This window comes from Phyllobates terribilis, unplaced genomic scaffold, assembly GCF_046119375.1.
Source record: "Phyllobates terribilis strain yellow unplaced genomic scaffold, ASM4611937v1 Scaffold_11__3_contigs__length_659146591, whole genome shotgun sequence".
Classification (NCBI taxonomy): domain Eukaryota; kingdom Metazoa; phylum Chordata; class Amphibia; order Anura; family Dendrobatidae; genus Phyllobates; species Phyllobates terribilis.
Window position 1 is genome coordinate 514,684,006 of NW_027362771.1, and position 19,446 is coordinate 514,703,451.

Here is a 19,446-nt window from a genome sequence, read left to right on the forward strand (position 1 = left end):
CTCATAAATCACGTCACCAGAAAATGTAAATACAGCCTTTGTCCAGCAGAAGGTAAAACCTAAAATAAGAAGTCCATACAATAGTGCTGTTTAGCCCACCTGGCTTAGAGTCCCGTGTCCATGTCCTTTAACAAAGGAATTCACACCAGGAGACCTGCAATCTCCATACATCCAGCATGTGTGACACAAACAGCTCAGAGCTTTCACCTCCAGCCCACCACACACCAAATGTTCTTCAAGGCTGTGTATTTTATCCTCTGACCTCCTCCCTCTCTACAGGTGTTCAATCAGCACCAAGATGGCTGCTTAACCCACTCGAGTGCTGGAACCTTTTTCCTATGCACAATCACTGCAGCTATCAATCTCAGTGCTACATATCTCCCCTCCAGTACTTTGCCAGTGACTTTGTCACAATATATATGCTGTACATAAACCTGTATCTGAAAAAGTAGAAACTGCAAAAGTGGATTGGAGAAATGTGCAAAAAATCTTAACATGAACAAAAAAGATTAGGGTTTCTAAACAGTGAAACAAAATGCATAAAAGCCTAAAATGGGTCGTGACAAAAGTGTAAATGTGTGTAAAAAACATCACCCAAAATTACGCCCAGACAGGATTATGGTAATGAAGCAGTAGAGCCCAGAACCCATACTGAGGGGAAAATGGCTGAAAAAGAGTGCAAAATTAGTACGTGTAAGACCGGCAATGGAAAGAGACACATAGGAAAAATTTGGGAATAAAGAACTAAGTTAAAATAAACAAGGTAAGTAAATCATCATCGTTGATAGGAAATAGTATACTATGTTTACTGAAAAACAAAACATTTTATTTCTTGTCTTTGCTATACTTATTTATTTTCCTTTTTATCATTCTTTTGTCTTCTTTCCTTCTGCAACTATATTGCTTGATTCAAAGTGCATGATAAAATGTAGCATTTTCAATGGTCCTTACAGTTCCAGTGTAGGACAAAAGGTAACATCATACCATCTAGAATAAAAAACAAAACAAATGTTTATAATTTTAAGAACAAAAGACTATTCCTCCCAAATAGATACCCACAGAAATATAGGGAAAATAGTTACAAATAGGCAGCAAAACCAAGAGTCTCATTGAAGCCATTGGGGACAACTGTTTCTAAACTATAAATCCATTTACCTTCCAGCTGGGCAAATTGTTTGCTTACATTTTAACAGAAAGTTTTTCACGCTAGTCTTAATTAGAGGCATAATCTTAATAATGAATCAGGTAAGGCATGAAATGGTCTGTGCTGTGTAACTCCATGGGGACCTCACCGCAAATCTTACTCCAGTAAGCGACTTGAGTAAGATCTGTGGTGTAAAAGGTATGTCACCGTTCATCATGAATTTGAGTGGTGGTCTCAACACCACATTATGCCCTCATCTAGCCCAGCTCCGCCTACTTTGTCGGAGCTGGGTGAAAATAGCTTGAAAATGCCAGAAGAAGCAAAATTTCTGCACAGCCTCGGGCTGCGCAACAATTTTGCGATTTGAATAGCTTTTATAACATTTTTCTAGACTAAAAGCTTTGATGAATCAGGGCCCTAACACCCAAATCTTGATATATTTGACTTTTAAGAGCCTGGAATTTGATTGATGTTAAAGCTTAAAATGCTTCAATATGAATTAGAGATATCTGGCATTCTCAATATTTTTAGACTTCTCTATTTTCTAACATGTAATTTGACCATATGCTGTTGTTTTGTTGTCAACTAGTGAAGAGCAAGTGTATTCGTTACCATTCGCTATTCACACGGATAGTACGGTATTCAGATTACTCGTTATATTGCGAGTATTTGTGTACTCGCCTCGCTATATTCGGTTGTCCCGCCCTGCAGTTTTGGCACCTTCTTTGCAGCCACCAAACATGCTGGGCTTCTTAACCAATCACAGTAATGCTGCAGACATCTTGGTTGTGGCATTACTGTGATTGGCTGGCCACCCAGCGTCATAGGGTCTATTTAAGCCCTGCCGCCGCCATTTTGTGCACGTTGCGTCTAGGGCCTGCGTTCTATAAGCATAGGGAGAGATGGCTGAGCTGCTAGGGAAAGTGTTTAGGCCTCTTGATAAAACAAAAGCCCTTGTAAGGGCTACCTGCTGTGTATACTAGTTCTGTGTTTAAAGGAGCCGCTCACTAGCTCCATAATACCACAAAAAAATAGCTCTTTTCAGAGATGAAACCACACGACAAAGTCAGAGTACCGGGGAGAGCTTGTGTGTTAGGTAGGGAGAGGTTAAAGTGTTCTTCCAGTGTCCATCTTAAAACAGATCTTGTCAGAGGCAAAGCAATATTTTTCCAGTACACACAGAAGTAACACATTGTGCTGCCTTTTTTTTTTTTTAGCACCGGTCTATTTTCCCTGCTGTTTTAGGGGTCAGAGCCTGGCTTCTGCTGTCCACATTAGTCCACTTACCAAGCACGCACCAGGCCATTTTAACCACTATTTTGGGGTGTTAGCCTGCCTTCTGTCCATATTAGTCTACTTAAAAAAGCGTTTTGTGCCCTACACAAAGCAGTAGTCCAAGCATTTCCTACTGCCTGCTACAAAACACGCACCAGCCCATTTTAACCACTATTTTGGGGTGTCAGCCTGCCCTCTGTCCATATTAGTCCACTTAAAAAATCATTGAGTGCCCTGCACAAAGCAGTAGACCAAACATTTCCTACTGCCTGCTACTAAGCACACACCAGGCCATTTTAACCACTATTTTGACTGTGACAGCTAGCTTGGCTTGTGCCATCAACATCTGAAAATCTGTCAACAAAACCCAAAATGCCAAAAAAGCCTGTTGTTAAGGGACGTGGACGTGGTGTTGTCAGTGGTGCACAGAAGAAGCTTGATGCATCCACTATGTTCCTGGAAAAATTTCCCGGTCTGGAACGTAAACGTGTGTGGAAGCCAGAAGAGCGAGAGCAGATTCTGTCTTGGATATCAGACAAGGCCTCTACGCATTTGTCAAGCAGCAACAAATCTTCCACGACCGCACAATCCACTGTGGATACACAGAAGGATGGCCTATCCAATCCCGAAGCTGGTTCTCCTTCCTCCCGCCATTATCAGTCACAGGAGACATATGACCCCAAGCTTGGCCATTCCGAGGATCTGTTTGGTACGTATACTTTGGTTGGCTCTGGCCTATCACCGTGCAGCATTGAAGAGGGACAAGAGGAGGTGGCGTGCATTAATGCTCAAGTATTTGAGGACCTACTTCCAGAAGAAAGTCACTTTGCGGAACGTCATTTACTGTCTCCAGAGGTGGAGGCTGATGATGATAAGACACAGTTGCCATCAGGTCAGCCTGCAATGTCAACTGGGAACGAGGATGAGATGGAAGACTAGGTGGTTGATAATGTGTCCACTGATCCGACCTGGACCGTTTGCATGCATAGCCATGACAGCAACACAGAGGAAGATGGATATGTAGCACCAACACAGGCACCAAGGGGTCGTGGTTTGCCCAGAGTGAGAACTGGGTCAACTGTTCCTTAGAGCACCCCGCTGTGTGCCAAGTCAGGGCAAGGGGGGGTTCAGCTGCTGTGTGGATTTTTTTATCTGAAGGTCCTTCAGAGAAAAACATTATAGTTTGTAGCATCTGCCATACCAAGTTGAGCAGAGGCCAGGGCAAAGGCAACCTAAGCACCTCCAGTATGCGAAACCACATGGCAGCCAAGCACCCCAGTAGGTGGGCGGAACACCAAATCTGCATCTGTGGGTCAAACCAATGCCATGTCGCCTGGGCTATGTCCTTTAGAATCTGCTGTTCAGAAAGCAGGCGCTCATACCTTCTGCCCACAAGCTGCGGTTGCTCACACACAACAAACATCAACCACATCCACTTCCTTGTCCCAACAAAGCGTCCAATTGTCCGTGCCTGAGAGCTTGGAAATAAAGCGTAAATACCCAGCCACACACCCACAGGCACAAATACTAAACTCACAGATTGCCAAATTGCTAGCTGTGGAGACATTGTCGTTAAGGCTTGTGGGAACAGTCTTTCCGTGATCTCTTGGCTGTGGCTGCCCCACGATACAGTGTTCCCAGCCGCCACTATTTTACTATGTTAAACAATCTGAACCATGCTCTCACCAATGCCGTAACTAGGAAGGTCCACCTAACAGACACCTGGACAAGTGGTTGTGGACAGGGACGATACATTTCTGTCACGGCACACTGGGTGAACCTGGTGGAGGGTGGGACAAAGGCTCAAACGGGAACATCACACATCCTACCCACGCCACGAATAGCGGGCCCAACTTGTCAGGGTTTCCGCCTCTTCATATTCCACTTCCTCTCTCCCCTCCTCCTGCTCCTCATCCTCTGCTGAATTACCCTCCCCATCACTGCCAAGCTGGGACCTGTGCAGCAGCGAATCGGCAAAGCAGCAACACGCTCTGCTGAAGCTGATCTGTTTAGGTCAGAAAGCACACACTGCAGCAGAGCTGTGGCAAGCTTTAAAACAGCAGACCGATCAGTGGCTCTCCCCGCTGCACCTCCATCCCTGTCTGGTCGTCTGCAATAATGGGCGTAACCTTGTGTCGGCTTTAAAGGTTGGCAAGCTGGTACACGTGCCATGCATGGCTCACGTGCTGAACCTAGTTGTTCAGAAATTTCTGAAAACTTACCGTGACTTGCCGTACCTTCTTAAGAAGGTGCGCCGTATTAGCGCCCATATCCGCCATTCCTCTACCGCGTTTGCTGCTCTTACAGAACTGCAAAAGCGCTTGAATTTGCCAAGTCACCGACTCATTTGCGACCTGCCCACGTAGTGGGATTAGTAAACAGCAGAGGGCAGTAGCTGAATACCAGCTTCAGCATGCCCGTCAGACTGAGAGTCAGCCACCACACATAACAACTGTTGAGTGGGTGTGGATCGCTGACATTTGTGAGGTTCTTGAGAAGTTTGAGTACTGCACCAACCTCGTGAGCAGTGATCAGGCTATTATCAGTGTAACCATCCCGCTGCTGTGTCTCTTGAAACAATCACTGCATAATCTCAAAGAGGAAGCTTTGAGTGCCCAGCATGTTGGTATGGAGACAGATTTCCCAACGGGTGTTACTACCCAGCCCAGCCAATATTCTGAGGCAACAATGGGTGATGAGGATGAGGAGGGAGAGGACTTGTTTTTCTTTTTAATTCAGATATTTTTTATTAAAAAACTTTTTATAACATTATACATAAACAACAGTGAGGCATCACTAAACTAGCAGTGCCTCTCAAGACCCACCCGTTCCCCTTCCCCCCACCCATAACAGCCCCAAGAACCATATGGCAAAAGCAAAATTTTTGTTACAGACCGTATACCATCATATAGCTTATCCGACTGTTAAAGCATTAATAATTTGATCCATGGGTACAGAGCTTAATATCTGCTAATCAGTAATTAGTTATACAGAACATGAGAGACCACAACATTTCAAACTCAAGTGATATTTAAAATAGACATAATATGATAACCATGAAATATATTCCATTTACCCCAGATTTTATCAAATTTACGTATAGCCTTCCGCTTTTTGTACACTCCCTCTTCTAATCTCAATAAAAGACGTATTCTATCCAAAAATTCCTGGAGCCTGAGAGGGGAGGGATCCAACCAATGTGCAGCTATAAGCTTTCTGACCTGGTATAGAGTCCTCTTAACAGCTATTATTTCATCCTCTTCACATCCTATTATTTCTACAAGGCCTAATACACACACTTTAGGATATAGGGGTAAATTACACTCAAACACATCATTAATGTATTGCACACACTCATTCCAGAATACAGCGACCTTTCTACACGTCCACATCATATGCATAAGATCTGCTCCTTCCTCTCCACATTTCGGACACATACTGTCATTCCTTACCCCAATGCGCTGTAGAAATTTGGGGGTTCTATATACCCTATGTAATAAGTACAACTGTGAAAGTCTATGTGCCTCACATGTAGATAGCATCGGAACGCTCACCTCCACATCTTCCCATTCTTCCGAGGTTATAGTACCAATGTCGCGTTCCCACATCTCCTTAACATTTAAGGGTCTGTCCCACTGAAATTGCTGCATAAGTATCCCGTAAATTCTGGAAATCAATCCCTTCCCACCTCTATGGCATAATAATGTGTTAAACAGTAGATGATGTTGGATTTTACTTTGCATATGTCGCGGCTGTACAAACCATGCATGCCTCAATTGGAGATAAAAGTAAAAACTAGTTTGTGGAATACAATATTCTTCTTTTATCTGTTGGAACGATTTAAATATTTCCCCCTCTAATATTTGCGCCACATTAGTTATTCCCAATTTTTCCCATATTCCGAATCCTTTCAATTTATGGATCTCTGGAAGGCCCACATTATGCCACAACGGGGTAAACGGGGTAAAGCCTTTTATTCCCAACAACAATTTGATTTTCTGCCACGTTTTCCCCATAAGTGTTAGGGTCGGGAGGTGTCGCCTAGCATCCCACCCCGAGGTTCCTGTTTCTAGAAAGGAGGTAATTGGCAGATTGTGTGAGAGTAGACGTATCAGTTTATCTAGGTTCCCCTGGATTAACCAGAGCTGTTACATTTGAGAAGCTAGAAAATATATCCATGGATTAGGTGCGGCTAGTCCCCCCTGATCTTTGGGCCTTTGAAGTGTATCCAAACTGATTCTGGCCACCCCTTTTTTCCAGATCAATTCCCGAAACAGTGCCTGAAATTTATAAAATATTCTCATGGGGATCCAAACCGGTGAATTATGAAGGATATATAATAATTGGGGCATTAACACCATTTTAATTAAGTTAGTTCGACCTACCATTGATAGGAGAAGTTTGCTCCAAGTATTGGCCTTTTGTTGAAATTTAGTAAGCAGTTCAAGTAAATTTAAAGGAATATAATCTCCGATAGATGTGGTCACTCTAACTCCGAGATATTTAAATTCTCGCACCACCTTCAAGCAAGTACTCCCTACCCTAGTATTCTGAGACAAACCATCAACCGGCATAAGAACTGATTTGTCCCAATTAATCCGTAAGCCAGAATGATCTCCAAACTCCCTTATTAAATTCATAGCTGTCATCAGAGATTGCTCCGTGTCACCCAAAAACAACAGAAGGTCGTCAGCATATAGGGCCACCCGCTCCTCCAGTGTTTTGTAGCGGAAACCCTGAATTTCACTGCTGGAACGAAGCTTAACAGCCAATGGCTCCACAGCCAGGGCGAACAGTAGGGGAGACAACGGGCAGCCCTGACGCGTGCCCCTGCCCATTTCAATGCTACCAGAAAGATTACCATTAATTCTAATCCGAGCTACCGGATTGTTATATAGAAGCCGTACCCAGGCCCGAAATCCAGTACCGAACCCCATTTTTCGCAAAACAGCCCATAAATACTCCCATTCGACACTATCAAAAGCCTTAGCGGCATCAAGTGATAGTACTGCCCTACCACCTGCATTTTGTGACTGCATTTGTAGATTAAGAAAAAGCCGACGCAAGTTAATTGCCGTCGACTTGGCCGGTATAAACCCAGTCTGGTCTTCTGCAACCAGATGTGTAATAACCACCACCAATCTGGTAGCCAAGACCTTAGCTAAAATTTTTACATCTACCGAGAGTAAGGATATTGGCCTATATGATTCGGGGTTTAGTGCATCCTTTCCAGGTTTTGGCAAAAGAACTATGTTAGCCTCCCTCATTGAAGCCGGCAAGGCCCCCCCCTCCCTCGCTTCTTTAAACACTTCCAGTAACCTGGGAAGTAAAACCCCCCCCCCAGCCTCCTTATAAATTTCCGCGGGGATCCCATCAGCACCAGGGGCTTTGTTATTTTGAAAATCTTTTAAAGCTTCCTGCATCTCCTCCAGGGTGATTGGTGCATCTAGTTGCTCTCTCTGGCTATCTGTTAGGCATGGTATTTGCATATCATGAAGGTATAGATCTATGTCCCTTTGCGCCTTAGTCAGTTTGGAAGCATATAATTGTCTGTAGAACTGAAAAAAATCTTCCATTATATCCTTTGAATCAGTAATTACCGCACCCCTAGTACCCCTAGTATCCCTGATAGCTGCAATCATAGGAGCCCCAGTCTGGGCCTTTGCTATAGTGGCCAGCAAGTGACCTGCACTCTCTCCCTCCACATAAAATTGCTGTTTAAGAAAAAAACGTTTATGTTCTGCTTGTTTCAATATATGGTCATTTAGTGTATCCTGTGCCCGTATCCAGTGCTCCCTATTCTCTATGATTGGAGACCCAACATACCTCTGTTCCAATATGTCTACTTCCCTCCGCAACTCCTGAGTACGAGCCCTATTTTTGGATTTTATCATGGAAATTTCCTTAATCAGGATCCCCCTTAAGAACGCCTTCATGGCTTCCCATACCGTATTTAAAGGAGCAGAGCCTATATGCTCCAATTTACCTGCTAAATCTAACTGTTCCCTGAATACGTCCAGCCAGTAGGGATTAAACCTCCACAGTGCCCTTCTGTTTATGGTGCCAGGATCGACCCCCAGAACAACCAATAATGGGGAATGATCAGATAACAATCTCGTGCAGTATTCTACTTTAGTGACTAGAGGGACTAGATGACTATTTCCCAGAGCCAGGTCAATTCTGGACAGAGAGGAATAGGATGCTGAATAACACGAATACTGCTTAACATTTGGGAAACAAACCCGCCACACATCCACCAAGCTAATTTCCTGCAGGACCCTTGCCAACAATGTCTCTTGAGCAGCCCCTCCCCCCACATTACCCCTATACTTATCAAGCTCAGCGTGTAGATACATATTAAAATCACCGATAATTAACAGGGGTATGGTAGCAAATTCCGTTATCCATGGGAATAGTTGGCGCAAAGTCTGTATAGAGAAAGGTGGAGGAATATATAGAGCAATTAAGCAAATTCTAAGCCTAGCCACTCTGCACACTAGACATACATACCTACCCTCCCTGTCACAAATACTTCTCTCACATTCAAAGGGTAAATTAGGATGAATCAATATACTAACCCCTCTAGAGTATGTACTATGTATAGAATGATAGGCCGGCCCCCTCCATAGCTTGCTCAGTGCCGCAGCGGCCTCCATATTACAATGCGTCTCCTGCAGACAGATTATCGAATCCCGATATTCCTTAAGATATTTAAGTGCCGCAAATCTTTTGTTGTGATCTCCCATACCTCTAATATTCCAGGATACTACATTAATCTGCTTAACCATGTTTTAACGATTGAAAATAAACTGTCACATGCCCCCCTCTGTACACACTCGTGTGTCTGATCATCAAGATTATGGTATTGTAATAATACACAGTCTGCACCAATCAAAGTAAATTCTGTTCTTTTACCCCCCATCGCTACCTCATTTAACATCCCCCCCCTTAATCAAATGAATACCAACAGCCGTACTATGTAGAGTCTGGTGTTTAGCCTCATGCAGCCTAGTAGGCCTTAAGCACACGAGGCGCCCCGACATAAGTTGCATCACAGACTCCCTCATTTCCCCCCCACACAACGTTCCCAGAACATTCAAACAGCAGAGTGTCTTAACCCTGCCTATACATTGTAGGTGAAACCAGCACCTCAACAACCATATAAGTATATTGGCCTGCCCGAGGTATATATGAGAGCCAGGTTATAAGCAGTATACAAAAACTGAAAAATAATAATCATAACATTTATAAACAGAGATTCATTAGCCAGCGGAGTATTATCCACTAGAATTCAAATTTCTTGAATTATTATATTATATTCTGTCAAGAATCTTCTCAAAATTGACGTCAGCCCGTCCGGATTTGTCTCTCTTTTAAGTCCAGCCACTTTGCAGCCTCCTTTGGTGAATCAAAGAAATGAGTTTCACCCAGTGCTGTGACCCGCAGCCGTGCAGGATATAGCATTGCATAGGGTACTTGAAGTGCTCTCAATCTGCGCTTGATATCTTGAAATTGGGCGTGTCTCCTTTGAACCTCCACCGAAAAATCAGGATAGAAGGACACTCTCGCCCCCTCTATACATAAGTCATTAGCCGACCGCGCCAATTGTAGGATTTTATCTCTGTCACGAAAATGCAGCATTTTGATTAAAACTGTACGTGGCAGTGCCCCAGGCGGTGGAGGTCTGGTGGGGACCCTGTGTGCCCTCTCAATAGCGAACATTTTAGAGAATTTATCTTTTCCAAAGGATTGCAGCAGCCATTTCTCAAAAAAGTCCACCACCTCTCTGCCCTCTGCTTTCTCAGGCACACCCACAATACGCACGTTATTTCTTCTTAGGCGATTTTCAAGATCATCCGCTTTGTTGAGTAAATAGTTAATAGAGTCAGTAGCTGTTTTAAGTGTTTTAGTCATAGGAGACACAGTATCCTCCAAATCCCCCACTCTGCCTTCTGTTGCAGTGAGGCGCTCCCTCATTTTCTGCATGTCATGGCGTATATGAGATATGTCCACTTTCACAGACCCTATGTGTTCAGTGAGATCTGCTTTACTATGTGAGATGGCCAGCAGCACATCCTTTAAAGTAGGCTCATCAGCCTCTGCCAGTGAGTCAGCACCACTGGTAACCTGAGCCTCTCTGCTGGGGGTAGTTGTTGTTTTAGCAGCCTGCACATTCCTCTCATGTGCCTCCCCCGCTGCCTTCTCCACATCCCCCTCAGTTACCGTGCTTTTTAATGACTGCACATTCCGGTCGAGTGTAAGCTCCTCAGCTCCTCCGCCATGCGCATATTTGGAGTGCCTGTTCACCACCTCCATGCGCTTCTCCCGCTGCCTTGGAGTTTCAGTTCCCGCCTCAGAGGCCACGGCACCATTTTGGCCCTCATGCTATGATGAGCCAGCCGCCTGCCTCTGCTTGCTATCTCGCCGGGTCATCTCGTTCTGCACCACCGACTGCTCCCCCGCACTCCTGAGACCCCAGGCCACCTGGTGAGATCTTTTAGAAGCAATGATTCCCTCGGGCAGGAAGGATTACAGGACAGGGTAATAGGAGCTCTTCTGCCTCACTTCTACTCACATGCCCAGCCAGGCCACGCCCCGAGGACTTGTTTTTCTGTGCTACCGAGGTGACTCGTAATGCTACAAGAGGAGACACCCAACCCAAGCTTCATGTCTGTCCAGGCTGGAGAGGAGATGGAGGAGGAGGAGGAGGAGGAGGCGAGTCCGCGTGAGGAGAGGATGGATACTTTTTCTACTGTTGGGGACACAGAACATTTGTCTGTTTGCAGCTTGGCCCACATGGCACAGTTCATGTGTAAGTGTCTGTGGCAAGACCCTCGCGTGATGCACATTTTATCCAACAACCTATACTGGTTGGCCACCTTTCTCGATCCACAGTACAAGGAGGAATTTCCTTCTCTCCTTTTGGAGTCACCAAAGAGTTTTACAATGGAATCGTTCAAGAAGACTGTTGTAGATCAGTTGCTGAAAACATCACCCTCAGACAATGCTGGTGGCAGAGGTACCGGCTCTTTTCAACACCAAGGGATAATGGGGAGAGACATGAACATCAGCTCCAACAGAGGTGGGGGGAAAATGTGCACAAATTGGCAATTTTCAATGAACCAGCACAACAGCAAAGGCTATCTGTGTCTGTAACAATGCCAAGGAGGGATAAGTTGCAGAACATGGTCAAGAGGTACTTAAGTGACCATACGTGCGTCCTTTCTGACGCTTCAGTTCCCTTTAATTGTTGGGGGGCTAAGCTGAACACTAGGCCTGATCTCTCCTTATATGCCTTGCAGGTGCTAGCCTGCCCAGCTGCTAGTGTGGTGTCTGAGCGTGTTTTCAGTTCCGCTGGGGCAATCATCACTGATAGGCGCACACGCCTCTCCACGGAAAATGCAGACAGACTTACTCTGTTTAAATTCAACAAGGACTGGATATCTCCACAGTTTGTAATCCCTCCAGATGACAGCAAGCCAACCTACATTTACCAAAAATGCAGATTCATGCTACTGCTATTAACATCACCCCCTTCCCATAAAAACTCGTTTCATTCCTTCGTCAACCATGACTCAGCCGATAGGGCTAATTTTTACAAACCCTATGCACATTGTGCAGTGGACAAACCAGGACAGTATTCCTACTCCAGCCTAACTACTATTTGTGATTGGAGGCCCTTGGGATGGTGGCTTCCTGCGTCAACCATGACTCAGCCCATAGGGCTAATTTTTACAAACCCTATGCACATTGTGCAGTGGACAAACTAGGACAGTATTCCTACTCCAGCCTAACTACTATTTGTGATTGGAGGCCCTTGGGATGGTGGCTTCCCATGTCAACCATGACTCAGCCCATAGGGCTAATTTTTACAAACCCTATGCACATTGTGCAGTGGACAAACTAGGACAGTATTCCTACTCCAGCCTAACTACTATTTGTGATTGGAGGCCCTTGGGATGGTGGCTTCCCATGTCAACCATGACTCAGCCCATAGGGCTAATTTTTACAAACCCTATGCACATTGTGCAGTGGACAAACCAGGACAGTATTCCTACTCCAGCCTAACCACTATTTGTGATTGGAGGCCCTTGGGATGGTGGCTACCTACGTCAACCATGACTCAGCCCATAGGGCTAATTTTTGCAAACCGTATGCACATTGTGCAGTGGACAAATCTGGAATGTACAGTGGTCCTACCAAACTAATAATTGTCATTGGAGGCCCTTGTCACAGGTTGTGTCACATCATGACTGAGATAGGGGACACATATTCAATAGAAATGTACTGTCAGTCACCCTATTTGGCAAAAAACATGCCTGGCTTGTGCCACATTGTGACTGAGATAGGGGATACATATTCAATAGAAATTTACACTGACTGTTGATGACCGACTGATGGCCCTCTGAAAACTTGAATTGAGGGCCACAACTACTACAGTACTCCATAGTACATAATGTTTGTTAAGGGAGGCCCTTGTCCTGGAATCTCCCTGCACCTATGACACAGCCGCCAGGAGTAATTTTTGGAAATACGATGCACATTCTGCACTGGACCAAGTAGTACAGTATCAAGAAGTCTTCTCTTTCTATATAATCTGGGGAATATTGACAATCAAAATCTCAGAGCCATTTGGAGAAGCTTCTCCAACCCATCCTGGAGGGGGGGCACCATATATCCTTTGTCCATCGACTTGCACAACTGATATATTTGAGCTCGTCATCCAGTTGACTAGTGCAGCTTTATTTTTCCGGTTCACAGAGTTCAGCCATAACTGAGGATTGCAGGCCGCACTCACTGCTACCTTCTAGCTCTCCATGTCTCTTGGTCTTTTTCTCTGTAGTCTCTGCCCTTAAATGAGTTAAATAATAGAGTGAGGGCCCTACAATATGAATAAGTGAGGGCACTCTCAAATGTATTGTACACAAGAGGGACCTCCAAATCTCTAGAGGAGGGCACTTCAAAATGTATGTTACAGGGCCACACGAGGTCTCACAAAACTCAGCTTTACTGCCTACTGCAGGGCCTCTGAACATTTGAATTTAGGGCCGCATTATCACATGGTGATGGTGGAGGAGGAGGAGGAGGGTCAAGCCCAACATTACAATGGGCACATTGTAAACTGCTATTGAATATGTATTCAACTATCTGAGTGTCAATGATGGAGGGACCGCCCAAATGTCTAAGTAACAGCTGTCCCTCCAAAACGCATGTTACAGAGCCACCTGAGGCCTCACAGGTCAAAGATCAACATACGTACTGGTACGTTCTAGCTGTGCTTGTAAAGTGCTGGGGAATAGCGAACTAAAAATGTATGACATAGGGACCTACAAAATGTATAAGTCAGGGCCCTCCCAATTATAAAAGGCGAAAAAAAGCCACAACAGTATGTGTGAACAAACGCTAAAAGGGATATTTTTTTGATTTCTCTGGTTTATTTAGCCTTATATACAAGTGATTGTGCAGGAAAAACTGTTCCTTAACCTTTTTGGCCAATAAATGCAATTTAGGTTAGGTTTGGTAGTTGTTCTTGTGTGTCTGTAAAAGTGGCGTAATACTGCGACAAACTTATTTCCAGAAATCATATGTGAGTTAGAAATGCATGCAGGCACATTCTCCAGGCTCTTCCCATTCTGTTTCATCACTTTCCCATCCATTTCAGCCTTTTCCTCAGGCCCCCAGACCCATTTGTAGGGTCCAGCAGAAAATTACTCTCATTTCCCATTGACTTACATTGTACTCACTATTTGGAACGAATACGCGATTATTACAAAGTACTCGTTTATCACGAATATTACTCGCTTATCACTATTGTTGACCTAATGTAAATTTTACCACAGGGATATTCTGGACAATAAACCACTGCATCTAAAGTACAGGTGAGATACTGTCTAATGTTACAGTGCTTGGTACCATCTGCATAGCTGAAAACCTAGGTTTTGACCATACTTTTCTACCCATTGCCCCATGGTTAGAAGTCTAGTATTGATTTTTTTGTGATTGGCTTTGTTTGCTGTGGTGGAATATAATGACTGGTGGCCATCTTTTTGACTATTTTGTTTTTAGATACGATCGTCTATTACAACATCCCAATGTTTGGCCATAATTTGGATCGTACCCTTCCACTGTCTGTGATATCTGTGATTCAATGCATCTGATTACTGGTTTTTAGTTTTATTCTTATGTTAAAATATACTTTCCAGTTTCTCTTTCATCGTTCCATGAATCTTTGATGAAGATCCGCCGCTTATGTCTCAAAGATTGTTTCCTCCCAACAGATTCTTTTGATTCTCAGGGACTTTCCTATTGTAGGACCTCCGATTGTAGAATGAGGCAAGGAGGAGCCAGCATGGAGAAGTGAATTAGTTGAAGGCAGCATGAGAAATGCATTGGTCAGAATTTCTAGAGTTTCTATACAACTGAGTTGGTAAGTTACTTACCTGTGATGTCATTATTACTTCTTCAGCCAAAGATATTAGAATTATGGCACCCCAGGTCTGGTCGTCACAGTGGCAGCAATGTCATGTCTGAGAGCAGGTGGGAGGTTCCCTGGTTGGGGACAATTAGCATGCAGCACCTCCTGCCTCAGTCCAGGGAGGGGAGAAAACTGCCCTTTATAAACTGGATCTGGGGCGGGGTTAGAGAGACCAGCCAGAGACAAGTTCCAGACAAGTTGCAGATAGGGACAGGTCAGCAGCAGGCTGAGGAGTCCCTGTAGGCTGAGGAGGAACACAAGGCCAGGAGGGGAACTAGCAGAGTTCGTCCTGGCCAGAGACTTACAAAGCCGGACACTGGAGTCCGAGGCTGTGAGGGTTATAAGCCCAGCAGCAGAAAACCACCACGCAGGGGACTTCAAGTCCTCTGGACCAAGGAAGCCCGGAGGCTCAGCCACACGAGAGGGACCACTACTGCCCTGGAGGGGTGAGAAGCACGGAAGGCCCGAGTCGCCAGTCATACGGGTGAGAACAACACGGTACACTCAGGGACGTGGGCTACGACTACACTACAGCGAAATAGCCAAGAAAGAGTGAAGTCAGCACGGTAGGCCTACAAACTCCCCCTGACCAGCGGGATTTCCCAGTTGCTCTCAGACTGACCAGGCCTCCATTGTTAACCTGTATTCCGGACGGGTCCCTTAATACCACCAACAGTAAAGACCCTGAATTGCATGACAGACTCAGTGTGGTTACTGCTGCTCCCACGCACCATCACCACCAACATCCCTAGTTACTGCCCTGAGGCTATACTCCTCCCGTGGGGAGTTATACTTCCCTCTGCTGCACCCACAACACCAGCCTCAGCGGTCTGCCCTGCAGCGGCGGTTCACTCTGACCGCAATCCACGGGTGGCATAGTCGGACATTTAATCACAAAACCCTATAAATAGACTGCCATTTGGGTTGACCACCCTGAGCCACGGGACCGGGTCCCTGCCACGCAAGGACTCCGGGTATCCCTACACACACACGGCCCAGGGGGCGCGTCAGAATCATCAATGTCTTCCTCATGCGATTTATAGTGCAATTTTTGTAAACCAAATTCCTTGCCAAAATATATATATATATAAGTACAGACCAAAAGTTTGGACACACCTTCTCATTTAAAGATTTTTCTGTATTTTCATGACTATGAAAATTCTACATTCACACTGAAGGCATCAAAACTATGAATTAACACATGTGGAATTATATACTTAACAAAAAAGTGTGAAACAACCGAAAATATGTCTTATATTCTAGGTTCTTCAAAGTAGCCTCCTTTTGCTTTGATGACTGCTTTGCACACTCTTGGCATTCTCTTGATGAGCTTCAAGAGGTAGTCACCGGAAATGGTCTTCCAACAATCTTGAAGGAGTTCCCAGAGATGCTTAGCACTTGTTGGCCCTTTTGCCTTCACTCTGCGGTCCAGCTCACACCAAACCATCTCGATTGGGTTCAGGTCTGGTGACTGTGGAGGCCAGGTCATCTGTTGTAACACCCCATCACTCTCCATCTTGGTTAAATAGCCCTTACACAGCCTGGAGGTGTGTTTGGGGCCATTGTCCTGTTGAAAAATAAATGATGGTCCAACTAAACGCAAACCGGATGGAATAGCATGCCGCTGCAAGATGCTGTGGTAGCCATGCTGGTTCAGTATGCCTTCAATTTTGATTAAATCCCCAACAGTGTCACCAGCAAAGCACCCCCACACCATCACACCTCCTCCTCCATGCTTCACGGTGGGAACCAGGCATGTAGAGTCCATCCGTTCACCTTTTCTGCGTCGCACAAAGACATGGTGGTTGGAACCAAAGATCTCAAATTTGGACTCATCAGACCAAATCACAGATTTCCACTGGTCTAATGTCCATTCCTTGTGTTCTTTAGCCCAAACAAGTCTCTTCTGCTTGTTGCCTGTCCTTAGCAGTGGTTTCCTAGCAGCTATTTTACCATGAAGGCCTGCTGCACAAAGTCTCCTCTTAACAGTTGTTGAAGAGATGTGTCTGCTGCTAGAACTCTGTGTGGCATTGACCTGCTCTCTAATCTGAGCTGCTGTTAACTTGCGATTTCTGAGGCTGGTGACTCGGATAAACTTATCCTCAGAAGCAGAGGTGACTCTTGGTCTTCCTTTCCTAGGGTGGTCCTCATGTGAGCCAGTTTCTTTGTAGCGCTTGATAGTTTTTGCAACTGCACTTGTAGACACTTTCAAAGTTTGCCCAATTTTTTAGACTGACTGACCTTCATTTCTTAAAGTAATGATGGCCACTCGTTTTTCTTTACTTAGCTGCTTGTTTCTTGCCATAATACAAATTCTAGCAGTCTATTCAGTAGGACTATCAGCTGTGTATCTACCAGACTTCTACACAACACAACTGATGGTCCCAACCCCATTTATAAGGCAAGAAATCCCACTTATTAAACCTGACAGGGCACACCTGTGAAGTGAAAACCATTTCCGGTGACTGCCTCTTGAAACTCATCAAGAGAATGCCAAGAGTGTGCAAAGCAGTCATCAAAGCAAAAGGTGGCTACTTAGAAGAACCTAGAATATAAGACATATTTTCAGTTGTTTCACACTTTTTTGTTAAGTATATAATTCCACATGTGTTCATTCATAGTTTTGATGCCTTCATTGTGAATGTACAATTTTCATAGCCATGAAAATACAGAAAAATCTTTGAATGAGAAGGTGTGTCCAAACTTTTGGTCTGTACTGTATATATATATATATATATATATATATATATATGTCCTTTGTTACTGTGAATGGATCTAAGGTGTTAAATAGAGAGAAGATTAGACCTTTAAATAGGATTAGGTTCAGTCTCAGTAGTTGGTGAGAAGTTAGATTACTTACTTACTTTGGTATGATCGTCTCTCTGGCAGATGTTTCTCGATATCTTCTCTTACCTCCTAACCAAGTTCTTGATCTCTATTCATTTTTATATTCATAGTAACTCGTAGTCACTAATATAGAGTTTTCATGCTCTCCATTTAGAAACTACAGATTACCTCTTAATCTTTCAAGAAGGTATTCCTTGACTCTAGAATATTTGACATGGCCAGCAATTGATTTTCAAGAACTTGTGATTGTTCCACATTATGTAGACCCTTATTAAATAAAGTATGATTCACCTCATCCAATTCCTTTTTAGTAACATAGTCCATTCCACAACATTTTCACAATCACTAGGGTTACCACGTCTTGTAGAGTCACACAAGCAATGACAATCTGATTTTGGTAAGCTAATGAAATCTATTCGACCACCAGGTCAACATTTTCCTCCTTTTTCTATGTTCCCTAACAGAATTATTTGATAAACTGGTGAGGAGTTAAAGAATATTCCATCCACATTCCCATATTATAATTGCAATAGGGATGAGAGATTGGCCCTTAAGCAACTCAGTCGAATGAGTGATATTGTTATAAAACCCTCCCCTTGGACAAAGGGGGAAATGTGGTTCTTTGGCCTAGATAAATGTATGAGAAAGAGATAAAACGCTACCTCAGTGATCCAGTGGCCTATAAGAAACTCACATTTAATCCCCTGACCAGTTATAAAAACCAATTGACCACAATTCTTACTCAAACTGTATTATGGGGGTCAATCTCCAAACAAGAATCGGACTGCCTCTTCTACAAGGATCCAAAGATCGCCACATTTTACATGTTACCCAAAGTTCATAAAAATGCCGAAAATCCACCTGGGAGACCAATAGTGTCTTGTATGGGTAATCTTTGTGAACCCTATATGTAAAGAACCTCTGACATACTGAGGAAAGTGGATGAAATACAATTGAATAATGGATAACGAAACGCTAATAGTAACCTGTGATGTTGAATCTCTGCACACATCTATACAACATACTGATGGGATAAAGGCCGTATCATTCTTTCTGGAAACATCCAACCATACAAAGGAGATATGTAACCTCATTACAACACTTCTTCACTTTACCCTGGCCCACAATTTTTTTCTTTTTAGCAATTCCTCCTACCTTCAGCTCCAGGGCACTGCCATGGAGGCCACATGCACGCCCTCATACGCCTACTTGTTTGTGGGGCTGTGGGAGAGGGCCATTTTTATGTCTGATCCTAAACCTCAATGTGAGAAAATCCTATTTCGGTATCTCTACATTGATGATATTATCTTTTTATGGCAGGACTCTGAGGAGGATTTACAGATTTTTGAATCCATACTGAATACAAATACCCTGAATCTTAAACTGACATATAAAGCAGGGAGATCAAATTTGGACTTCCTGGCTGTTTTACTCAATGTGGCTGCACATGGCTTTATTCAAAACAACGTCTATCATAAACCAACCTCTGAAAACACATAGCTACATGCGGAATTCTCACATCCAAAAAGTCTCATAAATGACATCACAACGGGACAGTTCCTTCGAATGCCAAGAATCTGCTTCAACAATACTGACTTTGAAAGGGAATCTAATGACCTCAAGAAAAGATTTGCTGACAAGAGGGAACAACAATAAGATTGTCCAGAGAAGCTACCACCGTGCAAGATTTTCAAAAAGATCTGAC

General features: G+C 44.1%; 1 long non-coding RNA gene across 1 annotated transcript in view; it reads right to left on the minus strand.

Annotated features, from left to right (window-relative positions):
- Nucleotides 1–804: 804 nt before the first annotated feature.
- The window catches only part of LOC141166707 (uncharacterized), a 57,247-nt gene continuing 38,605 nt past the window's right edge, over nucleotides 805–19,446 (minus strand). The window contains exon 3 of the long non-coding RNA XR_012251337.1: nucleotides 805–987. This is a non-coding gene — a long non-coding RNA (uncharacterized lncRNA). The remainder of the gene's footprint in view (nucleotides 988–19,446) is intronic.